This window comes from Oncorhynchus clarkii, chromosome 12 (genome assembly GCF_045791955.1).
Source record: "Oncorhynchus clarkii lewisi isolate Uvic-CL-2024 chromosome 12, UVic_Ocla_1.0, whole genome shotgun sequence".
Lineage (NCBI taxonomy): Eukaryota > Metazoa > Chordata > Actinopteri > Salmoniformes > Salmonidae > Oncorhynchus > Oncorhynchus clarkii.
Genome location: NC_092158.1, coordinates 34,755,149 through 34,776,859, shown reverse-complemented (window position 1 = coordinate 34,776,859; position 21,711 = coordinate 34,755,149). Strand labels below are relative to the sequence as shown.

At 41.1% G+C, this 21,711-nt stretch overlaps 1 pseudogene; it reads left to right on the top strand.

Moving 5' to 3' along the window:
- Positions 1-21,711, top strand: part of LOC139423103 (vacuole membrane protein 1-like) — a 97,445-nt pseudogene that overhangs the window by 54,418 nt on the left and 21,316 nt on the right.

Genomic DNA, 21,711 nt, shown 5'->3' with positions numbered 1-21,711 from the left:
GGAGAGGAAAAGAGAGGGAATGTGTGACGTCCCATCGTGGAGAGCCGCCTTTCGTCCGTTGATGCATTCATCTCCGTCGCTTTGATTTGCTCTTGCCGTTTCTTCTGAATTTTGTCCGCCGTGGGGTTGACGTGTCCGAGGTATCAGGGAAAGCTTGTTGGTTGTTTGTTTCGCATCCTCTGAGAGAAGGGTTAAACACATGTCACCAACCACAGAGCTGCTGCCTCAGGGCTGCTGCCTCAGGGCTGCTGGGTCTGAATTAGTGTTCTGAGGCTCTACCATTCTCTCTCCCTCTCTCACTTTGTCTCCGTCACACATTCTCTATTTCCGTTGATATCCCTCCCTTTCTGTCTCTCCCTCTCTGTTTCTGTCTCTTTCTGCTGATATCTTTCACTGGGTGTGTGTTGGGGGACCGCATCAGGCAGCAGGTTCCTTACACCACGGAGGAGCTGCAGGAGTCGGAAGCCTTTCTTTCCTATCTTTCCTCTCCATCTATCACCTACAACGGGGGGGGGGGGGGGGGGGGGGGGGCTGCATTCTTTCACTGGCCGAGAGCGAGAGACGCCGCTTATTGCATCACATGCTCATTATGCTATACATTTTATAGAGAAGACATCACGGTGATTATCGACATCTCGCTTTGGTGGATTTATATTGCATCATTATTTTAACCAAGGTTAGAATAGCGATCAAGAGGTGATTGAATGGCAACATGGGAGAGAAAGTGTGTAATCAGATGTGTTAAGTTTGTATGTTTGTGGAGAGTAAATGGTTAAACAGTGATGATTTATGAGTGTGACGTATCTTTGGGCTCCACAACAGGTTGGAGATGCTGACTCTCTCCTCTCTTACTCTGAGGTCATAGGGGTGTCATTGTGCCAGGAGCTTGACTTAAACCCAGTGGCATTTCTCAGAACGTGCACATGCCAACTTCCTGCCACAAGCAAGCTCACTTGAGTGACGGCAAAAGAACACGGTTTTCCCCCCTTCAAGATGGCTATTCAAGAAGGATGAAGTCATGACTTTACTAAGCATGTCCAGACGTTGATGTCAGCATTCATCAAAAAAATAAATCATACAAAAATGGAACATTTGGATGATACTTATGTTTCTAAAAACTAATCCTGGAATCCTCATCCCCAAAGTTTTTTTTAATATGTATTTCCATTCTATAATTAAAGGTAGCCTGGTGATTCAGTGGTTTCCCTGAAGTGTTTTGTGTTTTTAAGTGTTTGGCCGGCATGGAAGGGGTTTACCAGCGCTGTGAATTCTTGATTGCCAACTCCCAGGATCGTATCTCCTGTGAATAAGAGCCATCTGCGCTGGGCTGGGCTTGTGCCCCCCCCCCTCTCCTTGGCCTACTACACTCCACTCAAAGGCTCTCTGTGCTGTGGTTTGTCCAGACCCATCACGTGACTTCTCTGAAAGTGCCCCCTCCCTCCTCCTCACCCTTTATTTCCAGTAAACTGTTTGAAAGGAGGGGGTGAGTCAGAGTAAAACCAGCTTCCCTTCAACCACAGCTTGTTAAAGAATTTGTCAACGTGGACTCGGGCCGTTTTTTTTTTTTTTGTTGATAGATTTGAATTTTGTAGGGACTATGGGGCTGGGATTGGGTTGGGTTGCGTCAGGAGCCTTAATCACTCTGCTGCGTGCGTGTGTGCGCGTGGGTGTGTGTGTTTGAAAGAAAGAGAGGGAACAGGCTTGTGAGCAGTTAATAAGATGAACTTTAGCCATCTCTCTGTCGGGGCTCGCCTCGCTCCGCTCTGGAGATGTGTGTCGTCCTCTCTCTGTGTGAAAGAGTTTCATTCAGAAAAAAAGAGAGCGAAAGAAAGAGAGAGAGAGAAACTGTGTGTGGGTGTTGACTTGTGTATAGGCTATGCATCGAGTTTTCCTTAACTGACACTTTCCAGATGCAGATTGCATTGTCGTCTGCCTATTTTTGAACTCCTTACCCCAGCCTTTCCCAAACTCAGTCCTGGGGACCCCAAGGGGAGCACGTTTTGGTTTTTGACCTAGCACTACACACCTGATTCAAGCTTGATGATTAGTTGATTATTTGAATCAGCTGTGTAGTGCTAGTGCAAAAACCAAAATGTGCCCCCCTTGGCTCCCCAGGACCATGTTTGGGAAACGCTGCCTTAGCCTCATCACGTCTACACCCACATGTTTTCAAACCTTTGAGGTCATCATAAGGAACACATTTGTATTCTGGAGTACGTATTTGCATCAGTACAATGAGTCATGCATATATTGTATAAATTGATATCAGGGCAAGTTGTTATCATAAACATGGAGTGGGCTGGTTTGTTTATATAAACAGAGTCCCGTAATTTAGAATAGGGGTTGCTATATCATTACATGTGTGGAGGGAAACAGTGAACTCTTTTCCTTTTTTCCCACTGGGATGCCTATTTGCGTCAATCTCTCGTCATCTCTCTGGCAACAGTAACCATTGGTATTCAAACTATTGTGTTAAACATAGCGCTCATTGGTCCCCTTTGTGTGGACATTTTCCGTAACAGTAAATAATATAGAATGTACTCTGATAGTTCAATGTCATTCAAATTCTTAGAACCTAGATTCCATGTAATCATCGTGTTTGACATAATTTCATTACTAAGAAGTCCCTGACAGTCACCCTACCTTGGGAGACCAGCTACTGTACCTTTAGACACTACCCTTAAGATGGGTATTGTATTTTTGGATACATTTAAAGAGTAAAATAACAAGGAAACTCCATAGCAGTTAATGGGGCCACTAACTATAATAGCCTTAACATATAAACGGCAGATCAAACATGTGATTTTTACTTCACACTGTAGGCATTATCTTTATGTGGGGGCGTAGTGGTACAGAGTGCTGAGTAAAGAGACGGACAGCAAAAGGCTGGAGCCATGCTCCCATGGTTTTAATGACCCTGCACCCTTGACAAGATCTCCAAAATGTAATTGCTGGTAAGCCCTGCCCTGGGGGACAGCATGTTGTGCGGTGACGGGGATGGGAGAGGCGGGAGGGAGGCAGCCGTGGGTGGAAGCCTGGCCAAGATGGTGATTTTCCATGAGCTGCATACAATACACGTTGTGTGGTGTCTGGATTTCTGAACACTGGTCATGTACAATAGACAATTTTGTGGTCCAGAAGGTACACATACGGGGAGTCCCTCGAGCAAATCGCAATGTCACGTGTATACACACGATATCCCTGCCCACTGGGACCTTCACTTCATTCGGTAGAGATGTAGCCATTTTCCTTTCACTCATTCATACCAGTCAAGTGAGGGGAAATCCAGAATTCTACTGACTTGGTAAACAATACCAATGCAATGTCATCTAATAAATGTGACCCATTTGACTAAACAGTGCTTGTTTTCCTAACAGTTAATAGTTATTGAATAGTTCCTCTATTCTACAGTTGTCAGGTGTTTGCGGTCAACAGACGGCCCAGAGTGGTTCAGCTGTAAACATTTACATTTGAGTCCTTTAGCAGACACTCTTATCCAGGGCGACATACAGGAGCAGTTGAGGTTAAGTGCCTTGCTCAAGGGCACAGACAGATTTTTCCCCTAGTCGGCATGGAGATTCGAACCAGTGACCTTTCGGTTACTGGCCCAATGCTACCTGCTGCCACATACACATTCCTACCCCCCAGACATCCTGCCCTGTCTCCCAAGAAAAAATAATAAAAATAAAATAAGGAATAAAGAATTTGGAACAGAAGACTAGAATTAGAGAAGCAGGTTTATCCTTGTGAAAAGCCCTTGTGATTGTATAAAATCTTAGGGCGAATTTCAAAATGTGAGCCAATCAGAGTGGATGTCAGTTGGCCCCCCCTTCTTTTATTCCCTGTGGGCCGGCTCCTGCTCTTGAAAAAATGCCGCGATTACTCTACTGCTTTGTTGACCATATTTGGCATGCTCATATCTTACTACCCTCCCCCAGTCAAGTTCAACCTCTCAAGTTTAAATTTACTGGTATGTGTGAAACATTTTACAACATTTAGGTTGTGTTATTGTTTAGCTATTGTGAATAAGACATTTTCATCATGCATTGATGTTTAATCAATTTCTTGTAAAACTTGATGATTTGGATGAGGATATATTGTTCATTCAGGGTGGCACGTCCTATCTGATTATAGGGCAGTTTAATATAAGTAAAATATATAGCAATTAAACTGATGAAATAAAAAAACATTAACCAGTAGTAATATGGTAATTACAGTCATCTGAAAGATGGCAGTTTGAGTTGTGGGTCAATTAAGAGTTGACGGTAAGGTTTATGCCTCATATCAGATTTAGCCTGAGAGATGACCTCGTACTAAAAGGTAGTGAATGATTCAAGTCATTCCTCCTAAAAAAAACAACATTTTGTTTTAGTTTGATATTTGCAATACCACCTCATGTACAGATCATACCAGTCAAATAGGAAACCCCATTCTAATAACTGTATTCTTTTCTGGTTGGAGCTATCATTTCTGCTACATAACACATTGTTTAGAGAAGTAAAACATGTTCCCAAATATTCCTTCAATTAGACTGAATGTATAACTCATCATTCAAATGTATTTGACATTTTATATCAAAGGAAAAATGTGTTGAGTTTTAAAAGGGATGAAGTATTAAAAATGCAGTAAATAACACCCATATTTGTATCAATTAATATTATACAAATTAAATGTTTCAGCCTTGAGACAATCAATATCTATAGAATAGATTTTTAGAGTCCAATTAATAGAAGTCTGTATGTACTTTTAGCAGTAATACATCTATACATATAAATGAGACAGTACCCTCAACATGACAAATTACCCCCAGTGTGTTTTTAGTTTAAAACACTGTCATTTCATTTTTCATTCCCCTTCAATTGATATACCAACCTTACGGCATTAGCATAGTTAAATATCTGTAAAAAAAAAACTAAACAATAATTTAACTCAAACGAAGAAATAAAGTTACATGCATACAATTTGTACTGTTATCTCTAGTGACATTCTAATAAAATCATCAGAAGTATGACCATATCGTAATCAATCCAGGATAATTCCCCCATCCTTTCTTCACAGTTCCCAGAAATATTTTTAACTACATCAACAAGAGCTTAACCCTCCCCTTCCCAACATAGGTATAATGAGGAAAATCCATGTCATTGCTTTCAAAAGAGCCCTTTGTTGAGTTGTCAGAAAAGATGGGGAGAAAGCAGCAGAATTAGTAAGAATATGTGAGTCCTTGAAATTAGTCTGGTCTTCTTCTGACATTGATGGTAATGGATTAAAAACTGTCACCAGAGGTAAGAAACAGTTAGGGGATGTAAATATATATAATGTCCCAGTAGAAAAGGTGTTTGGAGGAGTTTGCAGAGGGTGATTGTTCCAATTAGACAACGGACAGGACAATTGACGGTGTGCAGCATTTTTGCAGGGCTTACAAAAGCTTTTTGGTTAACAGAAATATTTATATATACAGGAAATATAATATATTTAGATAATAGTGGGATAGTAGATAACTTGGAAAAGTCTGTGAAGTGTGTCACAGTATCGTCTTAAATGAAAAATAAATATGTTTTTACTACAATTGTTTTTACTACAATTAAATATGTGAATTGTACATTTACTTCATTGACAAAAAAGCTTTATTTAACAGGAATTAAATTGATTAACGAAAAATGTGGTTTATATGATCTGTTCTTTGATGTATTTGTACAGACTTCTTTCTTTATATTTATGGTACATAACACAACATATTAATGAGAAAATATGGTAAAACAGACACCGGTTTGTCCTGATCCCACAGTAAATATATTTTCTTTAGTGTGTAAATCTTCTGATATTCCCCATAATCTCACATTTTTTAATGTTCAGTCTCAAATCCCCACCGAACCCATTTTAATATAATGTATGTATAATTTGAAAGATAGAAATGCATCAGAATTCACACATGAATTACAACACCATGCCGAAGGATATTTCCTTAGAGACGATAAGATACAAACAAAGCCATTTTAAACAAATGCAATTCCTTCAAGACAATAATTGAATTGTTTTTATTGGATCAATTTCATTTGTGTTGATTGTGCAAGTATCGTCTAAGATTGATTTAAGACTTCCTCCAACAATTTGGAAACCTATTACATAATGAAGTTCAGAGAAATGATAGAATAAGAAATGTTTTGGTAGTATTCTTAGTAAATATTACTACCATGTTTTCATCTGTGATATATTTAAAATGTGCAGGAGATAATCATTCTACCTTTAATCACCAGAGATTAGTGAAACGGTTATTGATAGCATATACCTGCCTTCAGAAAATATTCACATTTTGTTGTGTTACAGCCAGAATTCCAAATGTATTACATGTAGGTTTTGTGTCACTGGCCCACACACAATACCCCATAATGTCAAAATGGAAAAATGATTTTTGACCTTTTTACAAATTAATAAAAAATGAAAAGCCGAAATGTCTTGAGTCAATAGGTATTCAACTGCTTTGTTATGGCACGCCTAAATGAGTTCAGGAGTAAACACTTACTTAACACATTAAGTTGCACGGACTCACTCTGTGCAATAATATTGTTTAACATGATTTTTGAATGACTACCTCATCTCTGTACCCCACACATACAATTATCTGTAAGATCCCTCAGTTGAGAAGTGAATTTTAAACACCGATTCAACCACAAAGACCAGGGAGGTTTTCCAGTGCCTCGCAAAGAAGTGCACCTATTGGCAGATGGGTAAAAAAAAAATCCCTTTGAGCATAGTGAAGTTATTCATTACACTTTGAATGGTGTATCAATACACTCAGTCACTACAAAGATACAGGCTTCCTTCCTTACTCAGTTGCCGGAGAGGAAGGAAACTGCTCAGGGATTTCACCATGAGGCAAATGGTGATTTTAAAGTGGAGCTGACAGCATTTTAGCAACATGAAATCATATACAAAATCAGTTCCTATACACCCCCCAGGAGGAATATGACACTTAAAACATTTTCTGACAAGAGAGCACTTGGATATGGTCATTTTTGTAGAATGTTTGGGAATTGCGTATACTAAGGCATTTGTGAAAATTATATAGCAATATAGAGTGGGAAACCGGCTGAGCTTTTGGACAATTAATAGACACTGCAGTAAATAAAACCTAATAAAAGCATCTGTCTCGTCCAAGACTGGAGTCTACATAGACCGGTGTGCTATAGCCAATCTGCGCTACAGTAGGCCTTTATACAAACAAGCCATTTGCCATTATTCATTTTGAACTGGACTGTGGGTTTACAGACAGTTGCCATTGCGCGACTATAGATCATTAGAACGCATTCGCCAAAAGCCACAAAATACACCTGAATGGATTTCTGAAAATATTTAAAAACCACAGGAGTCCTCTTACATTTGGGAACTTTACAGTCCTATTTATCAAACAACCATGAAAGGGTAGTCTCTCTCTCCCTCAGTTATGCACATCAACAACAGCAAGATCAACAACTAATGCTTAGCAGGCAAGATGAGCTAATATCTAACGAAGGAACATTAGATTAACCCTCTCAAACTTTCTCCGCTAAATTGCACTGATAAACAAGTGTAGCATACTTATCCTTCTTCTGCTTGCCTGCTAATGTATACTTGTCCCAACCAAGCACCCAGGCTAACTGGCTAAGAACACCTTACTATGACCATTTAACTTTAGAGTGTTCCTGGCTAGTACTTTTTCTGCCTAAGTTTACTGACACTGGCCATATCCAGCGGGTGTTGCACTCATAAATTCAAATCAAATCAAATGTTATTTGTCACATGCGCCGAATACAGTGAAATGCTTACTTACAAGCCTTAAATCAACAATGCAGTTTTAAGAAAAATACCACAAAAAAAATAATTAAGTAACAAATACTTAAAGAATGACAGTAAAATTGCAGTAGAGAGGCTATATACAGGGGGTACCGGTACAATGTGCGGGGGCACTGGTTAGACGAGGTAATTGAGGTAATATATACATGTGGGTAGAGTTATTAAAGTGACGTATGCATAGATAATAATAGGGAGTAGAAGTGCAAAGGGGGGGCAATGCAAATAGTCTGGGTAGCCATTTGATTAGATGTTCAGTAGTCTTATGGCTTTTGGGTAGAAGCTGTTTAAAAGCCTCTTGGACCTAGACTTGGCGCTCCGGGTACTGTTTGACGTGCGGTAGCAGAGAGAACAGTCTATGCCTGGGGTGGCTGGAGTTTTGACGATTTTTAGGGCCTTCCTCTGACACTGCCTGGTATAGAAGTCCTGGGTGGCAGGAAGCTTAGCCCCAGTGATGTACTGGGCCGTACACACTACACTGTAGTGCCTTGTGGTCGGAGGCTGAGCAGTTGCCATACCAGGCAGTGATGCAACCAGTCAGGATGCTCTCGATGCTGCAGCTGTAGAACCTTTTGAGGATCTGAGGACCCATGCCCATGGGGAATATGTTTTGTCATGCCCTCTTCACGACTGTCTTGTTGTGCTTGGACAATGTTAGTTTGTTGGTGGTGATGTGGACACCAAGGAAATTGAAGCTCTCAACCTGCTCCACTACAGCCCAGTCGATGAGAATGGGGGTGTGCTCGGTCCTTCTTTTCCTGTAGTCCACAATTCTCTCCTCATTCTTATGACTGTCTTGTGATCATTGCTCTTGCTCGTTTGATTGTATTGACATTCCCAGCCTTAGTTACATTCGTTACATTTTTGCAATTTTTGTTATTGTAACTGAAAAAGTGCATCTCGAATAGAGACAGCCAAGAAATGTATTGGTGAATTATATTAATCATGCATTGAACTGCATCCATCTATTCTGCCAACAATGCCTTATTGTTCGTCATGGAATGTTGAGTCAGATAGAACCTATTTTGAAAACTTCTTATTAAAGTTGGTTTTGCAGCATAAACTGGGAATTTCATATTTTTGACTGATGTTATGATTGTATGTTTTTAATGATTGTCAGTTCCACTTTAGTACAGTTAGTTTAATGTCTGTGATAGGATGGATGGATCAACATTGTAGTTACTCCACAAAACAAACTTAGTTGAAAGCGTGAAAGAAGGATACCTGTACAGAATACAATTTTTTTCCAAAACATGCTTTGCAACAAGGCACTAAAGAAATGCAGCAAAAAATGTGGCAAAGCAATTCATTTTTTTGTCCTGAATACAAAGTATTATGTTTGGGGCAAATCAAATACAACACATTACTGAATACCACTCTCCAAGACTCACAGCTGTAATCGCTGCCAAAGGTGATCCTAACATGTATTGACTCGGGGGTTAAATATTTATCTAATCAACATATATTAGTGTTTTATTTTTAATTTATTTATTTTTATTTATTTTTTACAAATGTTAGAATTTTTCTTCCACTTTCACATTATAGTGTATTTTGTGTAGATCGTTGACAAAAAAATGACAATTAAATGAATTTGAATCCCACTTTGTAACACAACAAAATGTGGAATAAGTCAAGGGGTGTGAATGCTTTCTGAAGACCCTGTGTAGCTTTTTATGTAAACTGCTGAACAAAATTGAATCTGCTAATCTGAAAATCATATTTTAATCATTAACAATGCATACAATACATTTCTATGTTGTCATGCAAATGAGAATGATCTGTTAAATATTTGCCATTATTATTTTCAGGACTTGCAGTGCAAGTGCAGAAAATGGTTCAGAGGGTTGGATTCTTTGGAATTCTAGTCTGCGCCTCTGTAAGTGAAATCACATATAGAACTCTATTCTATAAAACAAAAAATCATCATCCCTATTATTGTCTGAAAATACAAGGAAGTGACTACAGTCTAAATTCAGACCTTTAAAATAGCATTTCTGAGCATACATTTCTGTGCATAGTGAAACTGTCTGTCAATTTAAAGTGAACCGCTGATGGCTCAATCCTCAAACCAACAGACCGAACAGATGAATCATTATTATTGTTACTATAAAGCTATCTTTATTCTGGGTATTTTAGTCATTGAATTACTAATCCGTTAAATAGCTCCAGTCAGTGCTAAATACTTCAAAAATAGGAGCATTTAACAAAACTTTGTTTGGACTGAACAATATTGAAGAATATTGAGTCCTTGCACTCTTCTATAGAGTTGTTTCTTTGCTCTATAATTGTTGTCACTTATCCATATTCCTTTCTGATATTTAATTTATATTATCTCGTTCTCCAGATTACCAATCCAATGTTTGACCTGGCAGATATAACATGGTTCCCTTTTGGACCTTTTTTTGGAGCTAATTGGGAAATCCATAGCCAAAATGCACATTCAGGTGAGTACTGTATACCAGCACATGGCAGAAATGAACGTACAAAATGTCTTGCACACAAAACTCACTTTTCTTATGTATTTTTTTGTAATGACAAAGAGACTACTCAGATCCGTAGTTTGATATAAAATGTTGACAAAGTAAAGTTTTTTTAATCAAGACTTTAGTTTGTTTTGAAGATGGATATTTCAGACATGATAGTAAAACTATGTGGAGGATAAGGAGGGATCCTCCTGTGCTGTACTCAGCTAAGAGTGTAAGGAGGCCATTTTGTGCAGTGAAAGCAGGGTCTGTCATCCATTTTGTGAAAGCAGCTGCTGCACTCAGGGATACATACACTACATGACCAAAAGTATATGGACACCTGCTCGTTGAACATCTCATTCCAAAATCATGGGCATTAATATGGAGTTGGTTCCCACTTTGCTGCTATTGAATCCTCCACTCTTCTGGGAAGGGTTTCCACTAGATGTTGGAACATTGCAGCAGGGACTTGCTTCCATTCAGCCACAAGAGCATTAGTGAGTTTGGGCACTGATGTTGGGCGATAAGGCCTGGCTCGCAGTCAGCGTTCCAATTCATCCCAAAGGTTTCCGATGGGGTTGAGGTCAGGGCTCTGTGCACCTATCTCAACAAACCATTTCTGTATGGACCTCGCTTTGTGCATGGGGGCACTGTCATGCTGAAACAGGAAAGGGCCTTCCCCAAACTGTTGCCACAAAGTTGGAAGCACAGAATCGTCTAGAATGTCATTGTATGCTGTAGCTTTAAGATTTCCCTTCACTGGAACTAAGGGGTCTTGCCTGAACCATGAAAAACAGCCCCAGACCATTATTCCTTCTCCACCAAACTTTACAGTTGGGGCAGACAGCATTCTCCTGGCATCCGCCAAACCCACATTCATCTGTCGGGTTGCCAGATGATGAAGCTTGATTCATCAGTCCAGAGAACACATTTCTACTGCTCCAGAGTCCAATGGCGGCGAGCTTTGCAGCACTCCAGCTGACGCTTGTCAGTGTGTATGGTGATCTTAGGCTTGTGTGCGGTTGCTCGGCCATCGAAAACCCATTTCATGAGGCTCCCGACAAACAGTTATTGTGCTGATGTTGTTTCCAGAGGCAGTTTGGAACTCGGGAGTGAGTGTTGCAAATAAGGACAGGCGATTTTTTTAATGTATTTTTTATTTTGTATTTTTATTTTTTTTCACGCGCTTCAGCACTCAGCCGTCCCATTCTGTGAGCTTGTGTGGCCTACCACTTCGCGGCTGAGACATTGTTGTTCCTGTACATTTCTACTTCCCAATAAACAGCACTTACTGTTGATCGGGGCAGCTCTAGAGGGCAGAAATTTGACAAATTGAGTTGTTGGAAAGATGGCATCTTATGACGGTGCCTTGTTGAAAGTCACTGGGCTCTTTATTAAGTCCATTCTACTTCCAATGTTTGTCTATAAAGATTGCATGGCTGTGTGCTTGATTTTATACACCTGTCAGCAATGGGTGTGGCTGAAATAGCTGAATCTACTCATTAGAAGGGCTGTCCACATACTTTTGTGTATATATAGTGTACTTTAGTAGGGATAATATTTTTTTATCACTTGAGAAAACAAATAAGGAACCTTTATTTTATTTATTGAACTGAAAAGTGAATTTGTACTACAAAGAAGTATACACTGATGATTACTGTGTAAAAGTTGATTCAGTTTTTCCCCATGCATGGAAGGATTAATGACTTAATCCACTTTGTGCCATGTTAGACAGTGTCTGTATGCTTAATGGATTATCTTTCTAAATCCTCTAAAACTATTTTATAAATCAAGATACAAAAAATGACCAAAGACTGTAGGGTGGCAATTGAGTAAGCTGATTCATTATGTGACGTTCAATAAGATTGATTAAAAAAAGAAAACGTATCCTCTTTATCTCTCTAGTAATGTTAAATGCACTTGGCTAACTTTCTCTAGATACCCTAGTAGTGAGGGAAACTTTGTTGTGTGGGTATGGGTGTTGGCCATAGAGAAACCCCTATTGTACAGAAGATTAACACTGTCTGTGATGATACAGAGAGTGGCGTGGGCAGCAGCATCATAGAGCCGATTAGGTCTGGTGTCCCCTGGAGCCGATGACTTTCTCCATATCCAGGCAGGATCAGAGGTGTGCCCCTCCTTGCTTGACATGGCCAGGGCCAGCTTTACAATGATACACACTGACTGGAAACTGAACCAGGCTTACCATCACAACTGGTTGGGGTCGACCTGTTGTGCATTTAGTGAGATTTAACATTCTGTGTTGAGGAAAGAAATGTAATGAATATAGATGACACAATGCTCTATACCTGACAGATCATGTCCCGTCCCGTGTAAACAATACATTTCTATCTGAATGTTCTGAACACACTCATGTTCTCTCAGCTTCTCCTCTTCTTTTCCCCACTGTGTTAAGTCTGGAAAGAATGCAGAGAATTTTTGTCTATTAGACGGCACTTCTTTGTTGTTTTACATTGACAGTATACTGCACTGTACTGAGTCACAGAGCTGTGGAGTTGTCATGTAAGAGTGGGTATGGAGAGGCAATATGATAGACTGTAATGGTGAACAGGTGAACGTTCTCCCTTGTGGGTCAAAGCAGAGGAACAATGCACTAGGGGGATTTGGAGGTGTTTTTTATGTGGGCATAATACTGGGCCACCTCTATGTGTTTTCTGTGTGGGCTTAATACTGGGGCACCTCAATATGTTTTCTGTGTGGGCTTAATACTGGGGCACCTCAATGTGTTTTCTGTGTGGGCGTAGTACTGGGGTACCTCAATGTGTTTTCTGTGTGGGCGTAATACTCAGCCACCTCAATGTATTTTCTGTGTGGACTTAATACTGGGGCACCTCAATGTGTTTTCTGTGTGGGTGTAATACTGGGGCACCTCAATGTGTTTTCTGTGTGGGCTTAATACTGGGGCACCTCAGTGTGTTTTCTGTGTGGGCTTAATACTCAGCCACCTCAATGTGTTTTCTGTGTGGGCTTAATACTGGGGCACCTCAATGTGTTTTCTGTGTAGGCTTAATACTGGGGCACCTCAATGTGTTTTCTGTGTGGGCTTAATACTGGGCCACCTCAATGTGTTTTCTGTGTGGGCTTAATACTGGGCCACCTCAATGTGTTTTCTGTGTGGGCTTAATACTGGGGCACCTCAATGTGTTTTCTGTGTGGAAGTAATACTGGGGCACCTCAATGTGTTTTCTGTGTGGGCGTAGTACTGGGGTACCTCAATGTGTTTTCTGTGTGGGCGTAGTACTGGGGTACCTCAATGTGTTTTCTGTGTGGGCGTAATACTCAGCCACCTCAATGTATTTTCTGTGTGGACTTAATACTGGGGCACCTCAATGTGTTTTCTGTGTGGGTGTAATACTGGGGCACCTCAATGTGTTTTCTGTGTGGGCTTAATACTGGGGCACCTCAGTGTGTTTTCTGTGTGGGCTTAATACTCAGCCACCTCAATGTGTTTTCTGTGTGGGCTTAATACTGGGGCACCTCAATGTGTTTTCTGTGTAGGCTTAATACTGGGGCACCTCAATGTGTTTTCTGTGTGGGCTTAATACTGGGCCACCTCAATGTGTTTTCTGTGTGGGCTTAATACTGGGCCACCTCAATGTGTTTTCTGTGTGGGCTTAATACTGGGGCACCTCAATGTGTTTTCTGTGTGGAAGTAATACTGGGGCACCTCAATGTGTTTTCTGTGTGGGCGTAGTACTGGGGTACCTCAATGTGTTTTCTGTGTGGGCGTAATACTCAGCCACCTCAATGTATTTTCTGTGTGGGCTTAATACTGGGGCACCTCAATGTGTTTTCAATACTGGGGCACCTCAATGTGTTTTCTGTGTGGGTGTAATACTCAGCCACCTCAATGTGTTTTCTGTGTGGGCTTAATACTGGGGCACCTTAATGTGTTTTCTGTGTGGGCTTAATACTGGGGCACCTCAATGTGTTTTCTGTGTGGGCTTAATACTCAGCCACCTCAATGTGTTTTCTGTGTGGGCTTAATACTGGGGCACCTCAATGTGTTTTCTGTGTGGGCTTAATACTGGGGCACCTCAGTGTGCTTTCTGTGTGGGCTTAATACTCAGCCACCTCAATGTGTTTTCTGTGTGGGCTTAATACTGGGGCACCTCAATGTGTTTTCTGTGTAGGCTTAATACTGGGGCACCTCAATGTGTTTTCTGTGTGGGCTTAATACTGGGCCACCTCAATGTGTTTTCTGTGTGGGCTTAATACTGGGCCACCTCAATGTGTTTTCTGTGTGGGCTTAATACTGGGGCACCTCAATGTGTTTTCTGTGTGGAAGTAATACTGGGGCACCTCAATGTGTTTTCTGTGTGGGCGTAGTACTGGGGTACCTCAATGTGTTTTCTGTGTGGGCGTAATACTCAGCCACCTCAATGTATTTTCTGTGTGGGCTTAATACTGGGGCACCTCAATGTGTTTTCAATACTGGGGCACCTCAATGTGTTTTCTGTGTGGGTGTAATACTCAGCCACCTCAATGTGTTTTCTGTGTGGGCTTAATACTGGGGCACCTTAATGTGTTTTCTGTGTGGGCTTAATACTGGGGCACCTCAATGTGTTTTCTGTGTGGGCTTAATACTCAGCCACCTCAATGTGTTTTCTGTGTGGGCTTAATACTGGGGCACCTCAATGTGTTTTCTGTGTGGGTGTAATTCTGGGGCATCTCAATGTTTTTTCTGTGTGGGCGTAATACTGGGGCACCTCAATGTGTTTTCTGTGTGGGTGTAATACTGGGACACCTCAATGTGTTTTCTGTGTGGGTGTAATACTCAGCCACCTCAATGTGTTTTCTGTGTGGGTGTAATACTCAGCCACCTCAATGTGTTTTCTGTGTGGGCGTAATACTGGGACACCTCAATGTGTTTTCTGTGTGGGCGTAATACTGGGACACCTCAATGTGTTTTCTGTGTGGGCGTAATACTGGGACACCTCAATGTGTTTTCTGTGCGGGCGTAATACTGGGACACCTCAATGTGTTTTCTGTGTGGGCGTAATACTGGGACACCTCAATGTGTTTTCTGTGTGGGCGTAATACTGGGACACCTCAATGTGTTTTCTGTGCGGGCGTAATACTGGGACACCTCAATGTGTTTTCTGTGTGGGCTTAATACTGGGACACCTCAATGTGTTTTCTGTGCGGGCGTAATACTGGGACACCTCAATGTGTTTTCTGTGTGGGCTTAATACTGGGACACCTCAATGTGTTTTCTGTGTGGGCGTAATACTGGGACACCTCAATGTGTTTTCTGTGTGGGCGTAATACTCAGCCACCTTAAATGCCCTTTGAGAGCTGGATAACTGGGTTGTACCTTCAGGTCAGGTGGCGCGTTTAGATTCACAACAACAATCTGTTCCTGCCAACTGTGACACGAGGCCCAGAGGATGAAGGCCTTTTCATAACTCTTAACCCTGTCATGGATCTGTTTTTCTGACGGTACTGTGGTGATGTGGCTAGGTTTTTAAATATTGATAGGAACTATCAAAAATTATATCATAACATTTAAGGAATGTTGGTTTTATAGTCCTAATTTTAAAATGTTGAAATAGCTCAGTTTGGTTTAGCTGGGCGGAGACATGAGTAAATGTCCTTCCATTATGAAACGGACAGTAAAAGCTTAGAGGAAATGGTTTATTGTTAAGCAGAAGTTTCTGCTATTGCCTTTTACTTTCAGTACCCGTGACACACAGTCTGGTCTAAACAATAGGAGAGGAGTAATCTCCATTATGATAGCCCCCCTGACTTCCACATTCCTACTAGTTTAGGTATAGTCTCTGTGTTTCAATGGGTTTCAACAGATGCACATTGCCATTGTGAGAACCCACTCAAATGTTGATTCCCTGTATGAATGGTACAATGGGGTAGTATCATCTTGTTAACCTTTTACTGCAGTTGGCTAAATCAGGGTCACACAGAGTGTTTCTTGTTTCTTAAAAAAATCTACTTTGAAACAAAAGTTTACACCTCACACACATGGTTATGGGCTTAAAAAAAGAAGACACCTGTACCATGTCAGATATAGAGTTGAAATGTATTCCATTTTGAGTTTGCATCCCAATATTACGCTTTATATACATCACATAAAACTTAAATGTAACAAAAACATTTGACACAGAAACACCACATTTTTGGCATTTAAAAAAATATAATGTTTATTGGTTATGAATTTATGAAAAATATGAATAACATTCCACCCCTGAGGCCGCTAGTTTCATTTGACTGCAGGAAAGGGCTACACATGTGAACTCCCTCAGAGGTGTCAATAGAGAAGAGGACAAAAACATATTTGTAAGACTTGGTCTTTGTTATGTTGGTCTATCCCAGACCCAGTGTTTCCTGGTTGCCTGCTCAATTGGGGGCTGAACAGTAACTGAATAGTAAACAGAGCCTTATTGAGACCCCATGTCTTCTTTGTCCAGCAATGAGTAAGCAGGAGTCATTCTGGACAGGAACACAAAATCCCCAAAACCTCACTTTTACTGTTAAGAACTGCTGTCTGAGAGGAGTGACACATCTCCTCCTGATCACTCCATCCCCTCAATAGCCTTGCTCATCCTTATCCCCCCCTCTTCAACTCCCTACATGAAAATAATACTATAGTAATACCACAGTAATATCCACAAGAAAACACTGCAGTAAATAATACAGTAATGTCCTCAAAAACACTATACACTGCCCATTCCCCTACCCCATGTTCCAATTGGTTGCACCCATAAGTGAGAAACCTACATGCCAAATATAGATCATACACTGAGTATACAAAACATTAAGAACACCTGCTCTTTCCATGACATAGACTGACCAGATGAATCCAGGTGAAAGCTATGATTCCTTATTGATGTCACTTGTTAAATCCACTTCAATCTGTGTAGATGAAGGGGAGGAGACAGGTTAAATAAGTATTTTTAAGCCTTGGGACATTTGAGACATGGATTGTGTGCGTGCGCTAAGGCACTGCATCGCAGTGCTTGAGGCATCACTACAGACCCGGGTTCGATCCCAGGCTGTGTCACAGCCGGCCATGACCGGTAGACCCATGGGGCGACGCACAATTGGCCCATCGTTGTCCAGGTGAGGGGAGGGTATGGCCGGCCAGGATTTTCTTGTCCCACCTCGCTCTAGCAACTCCATGTGGTGGACCGGGCACCTGCAAGCTAACGCTGGTCGCCAGCTGGATGGTGTTTCTTCCGAACACATTGGTTAAGCAAGCAGTGTGTCATGAAGCATTGCGGCTTGGCAGGGTCGTGTTTCAGAGGACGCACGGCTCTCGACCGTCGACTCTCCTGAGTCCGTAGGAGAGTTGCAGCGATGGGACAAGACTGTAACTACCAATTGGATATCACAAAATTGGGGAGAAAAAGGGGTCAAAGTAAAACATTTAAAAAAAGGAAAAGACAAAATAAAGTAAATACTACAGTATACCTCAGTCCGCAAATCACTACAGTAAATACAATAGTATGCTACATTCCAAAAAACACTACAGTAATTACTATAGTATATGGGCAATTTCACAGTAAAAGATGTTTCACTTTAAAATGTATGTCAAAAATTAGTAACTGCAAAGTTTTTAAAAAAAGGACTACTTTGAAAAATGTCAGTGCAGATGCAAAGTTTGGTAACCATGACAGTTTGTGCTGTTTGTATAACGTTGCAATAATTGGTTTTTGTTTGACATTTTAAAGTGAAAAATCTGAGACTCAGCATCATCGTTAACCAAATTGCCTATTATACTACAGTAAAAAAAAAACGCTACAGTAATTACTTTAGTACAGTATATACTACATATTTTTTTACTACATTATTTAAACTATAGTAAACTGTAAATACTACATTATACTACAGTCATGTCTGAAAAAACACCAAAGTGAATACTATAGTATTTACACCATATATATAGTATTTATACCATAGTATGTTTTAATGTGTGTGTTCTCTATGTATCAACAGTAGCCCCAAACACTCCCTCACCCTGCCTGTCTGTGTACAGTAATTTCCCTGACATGAGTGCATTTATGTGTCATAGGGGCTCAGACTTTTGTTTCTGGCCTTGATGACAAAGGGCCACATCATGGCTGGTTTTGTCAGTCACCAAGTGTGGTGTTGGTTGACTACAGGGAATCCAATATAGGGAGTATTAATGATCAAAACCATGAGTGTACTGCCCCGGCCAGGCCTGTATTTACCCCCCATGACCTCATGGTCTACTGACTGACTGTCTCTCTCTTTCTTTGTCACAGAAACTGTTTGTGATCATAACCTTCAGCAGGCACATAGTGGAGCAGATGGTGTCTCTGATTGGGTAAGTAACCTAGCCATTGAGTAATATTGGGCCTCCTCTGAAGAAATTGAAATGCGTGTGTCTGTGCGAAAGTGTGTTTGTGTGTGTATGTGTGCAGGCTTGCGTGCGTGCTTGTGTCTGTGTGTCACGGGGGAGGCAGGGGGACAGTGAGGGGGGTAGTATCACACATGAATACGTTCATTTGGAACATGACGGTTGAGAGAAGTTCAAGTGTGGCATTTTGAGGTCGTTCGTGCCCCTTTTAGGAAAACCCGCTCTAATTCCGTTCTGACTGCGACGCAGGTCACTGACCAAAATGTTAGCATCAATTTAACAAGGGGATTTTTGAAAGATGCAGTGTTTCATGGAATACACTTTATTTTCCAAGTGTTTTGACAGACCCTTGAAGGGTGTGGTGATTAAACAGTAGAACATGTATTTGTGCTGCTCTGGTAAGATTTATCTTTTGTCCCCTCAATATCTTCCGTAGTCTGGATGCTAACTGATGGCCATGCTCTAACATGGTGTGGATGGCTATGGGTATGAGTATGTATGTAAGACTGTTTCTCAGGTTAGGATGAACCGTCTCTGGCCTACGGTCTGGTTGAAATCTAGTTTAAAATCGTGATACAGTGTGTCACTGCTGTCTCTCTCGCTTTTCCATGGTGACCTTAGACTGACTGACTGTCTGCGCTCTGCTCTTCATTTGCTGTCATATGACACTCCAGTGGAAATGGGTTCGGTTGATATCGGCGTATAAAGACATTTCACACATGCCGTAATGAGTGGAGCAGCAACTGTGTACTTTTTCCGTCTGTTGCCCACCACTGGCAGCTTGGTGTCACCCTCCCAGACTGATCTGATCTCAAGTTAGACGTCACTGTCACCAGCCCTGTGGTCTGGCCTTCCCAAGCCTCCTGCTAATAGAACCTTCACACCCACCCACCTACGCTGCCTGCCTCTCACACCAATACCCACTTCACATTACTGAGCCGAGATGTGCCGTGCCAAGTTATGCATCTACCATAAACGTGATGGAAGAAAACTATGTACAAATTTTTTTATCAGAGCCAGCACAGTACGATTCGGGTCAGCACAATGCTGTGAAAAGGTTATATAACCCTGCCCTGTATGGAGGGCTGCCTGCTGGGCACAGATAGGAGGAAGCAGGCTTAGGCCTTGGAGGGTTGGTGCCCTTGTCGAGGTGTCAGGACCAGGGTGTGTAGCAGGAAACTACCCTTGGTCTGTACACCTGCCAGTTGGGGGAGTGGCCCTTGCTGTGTATACCTAACATGGTGTTAAATTGGCACCTGAGACATCGCACGCATGCACGCACACACACACACACACACACACTGCTGTGCTGAAATCAGACTTTGAGATTGCATCAGCTCACATCCTTTATCAGCAGTTGTTTTTACTGCTCTTTTCTTTGTTTCAAGAATACATACTCTTTAGTGCTGGTTTTAATAAAAATCTGTCTTTTTTCTCCAAATTGTTGACAGATTAATCCCAAATTTAGGTTTTGAAAAACAGCAGAATTTGGTTAAAGTCGATTGGTCATTACAAGGGTTCATAGAGTTTTATCATTCATGAGGGTTTTCAGCGTTTCTGTTTACATGCTTTTCAAATGAATTTATTTGAATATAGGCTATTCATTTAACTATCATATAAATCTTATGAACATTTTATAGCTGTCGGTGCGGTGTGTGTGTAATGATGGGTAGATAGAGTTGGTTTCAGGCCCTAGTCATTGAGATACAGAGGTGAGTGAGCTATCAGAGGTGATTGGCAAGTTTTACTATGAGTCACAAACTCTCCTTTTTACAACCTGTTAACCGTCAACTTCCTTCCTGACTGAAGCCCATCCACCTTGACAATTGCCTGATAGTCAAGCTTTCTCACAGAAACTGTCATCCTCTGATGGCTCTGTGACATATCCACGTCACACACATTCACTATTATTAACTCTTTACCGGACTGACCACACCTTCACTTTTAACCCTTAAGTATTAACTCTTTAATTACCAACCCATGCCCATTGCCACTTTTAGTTAATCCTTTAGGTGCTTGTCCACATCTTCAGTGTTAACCCATTCATTGTCTGTTTTTGCCTGTTTATTGTCGTGTTGACCAGTGTTACTTTTTCCTTTTTTACCTTTTTTTATGCACAGCAAATTGGCCAGTATCATTTCATGTAGATTTTTCAGTGTAACATCTCTAGTGTTGATTCAGGAGTTAAATTAACTCTGTAGAACTCAGTGGTGTAAAAGAACCCAGTGTTGGTGTTAATAACCAGTGCTGAATCAAAACCATGCCCATCATAATCATATTTCCCAGCATGCTCTGTTGCAGGTTGATTTTTAGAATGTTTGATTAATTCATCTTATGTTACTGAAATATAAGTAACGTAAATGTTTCTAAAATAATAAAATCTTTAACTTAGATTTATTGCACCCTTTACTGAAATGGTTGATCCAGTTTAGATGCTTTAGGTAGTCTCATATCTTAGTCTTCACAACCCTGGCAGTCATTCTGAATGCAGGTTGCGGGTGAATACAAATGCCAAATGTTGGATATCTCCACTCTGGCTGGATTCCAATAGGAATTACACATCACTTTGCAAGCCAACATAATGTGACTTGCAGGCCCAATGTGGCCTGTAAACTATTAGTTTCAGGCCACTGTTTTAGGCTAAAACTAGGCTCTCAAAAATAAGTATTGTATTGTCATGAATAATACAATTTTAAGGTTCTCACTGGGTGAAGGCCACAACGATCATATCTCTGTCACTAACAAATACAGTCATGAGTGGTAACTCTACAATTCACTCGAATCCCAAGGCAACCTGGGAAATGCAAAGGCTTTACACTAAGCAGTGTATTAATCCAATCCAATATGGAAGCGATAGATGGGAGGGAGGGGTTGAGAGGAGCTAAAGGGTGGGACTAATAACAACAAGATAACTCATGTCAAATATACTGTGTTTGTAAAATGTATGTACCCCCCGGGGCGGCAGGGTAGCCTAGTGGTTAGAGCGTTGAACTAGCAGGCGAAAGGTTGCAAGTTCAAATCCCCGAGCTGACAAGGTACAAATCTGTCGCTCTGCCCCTG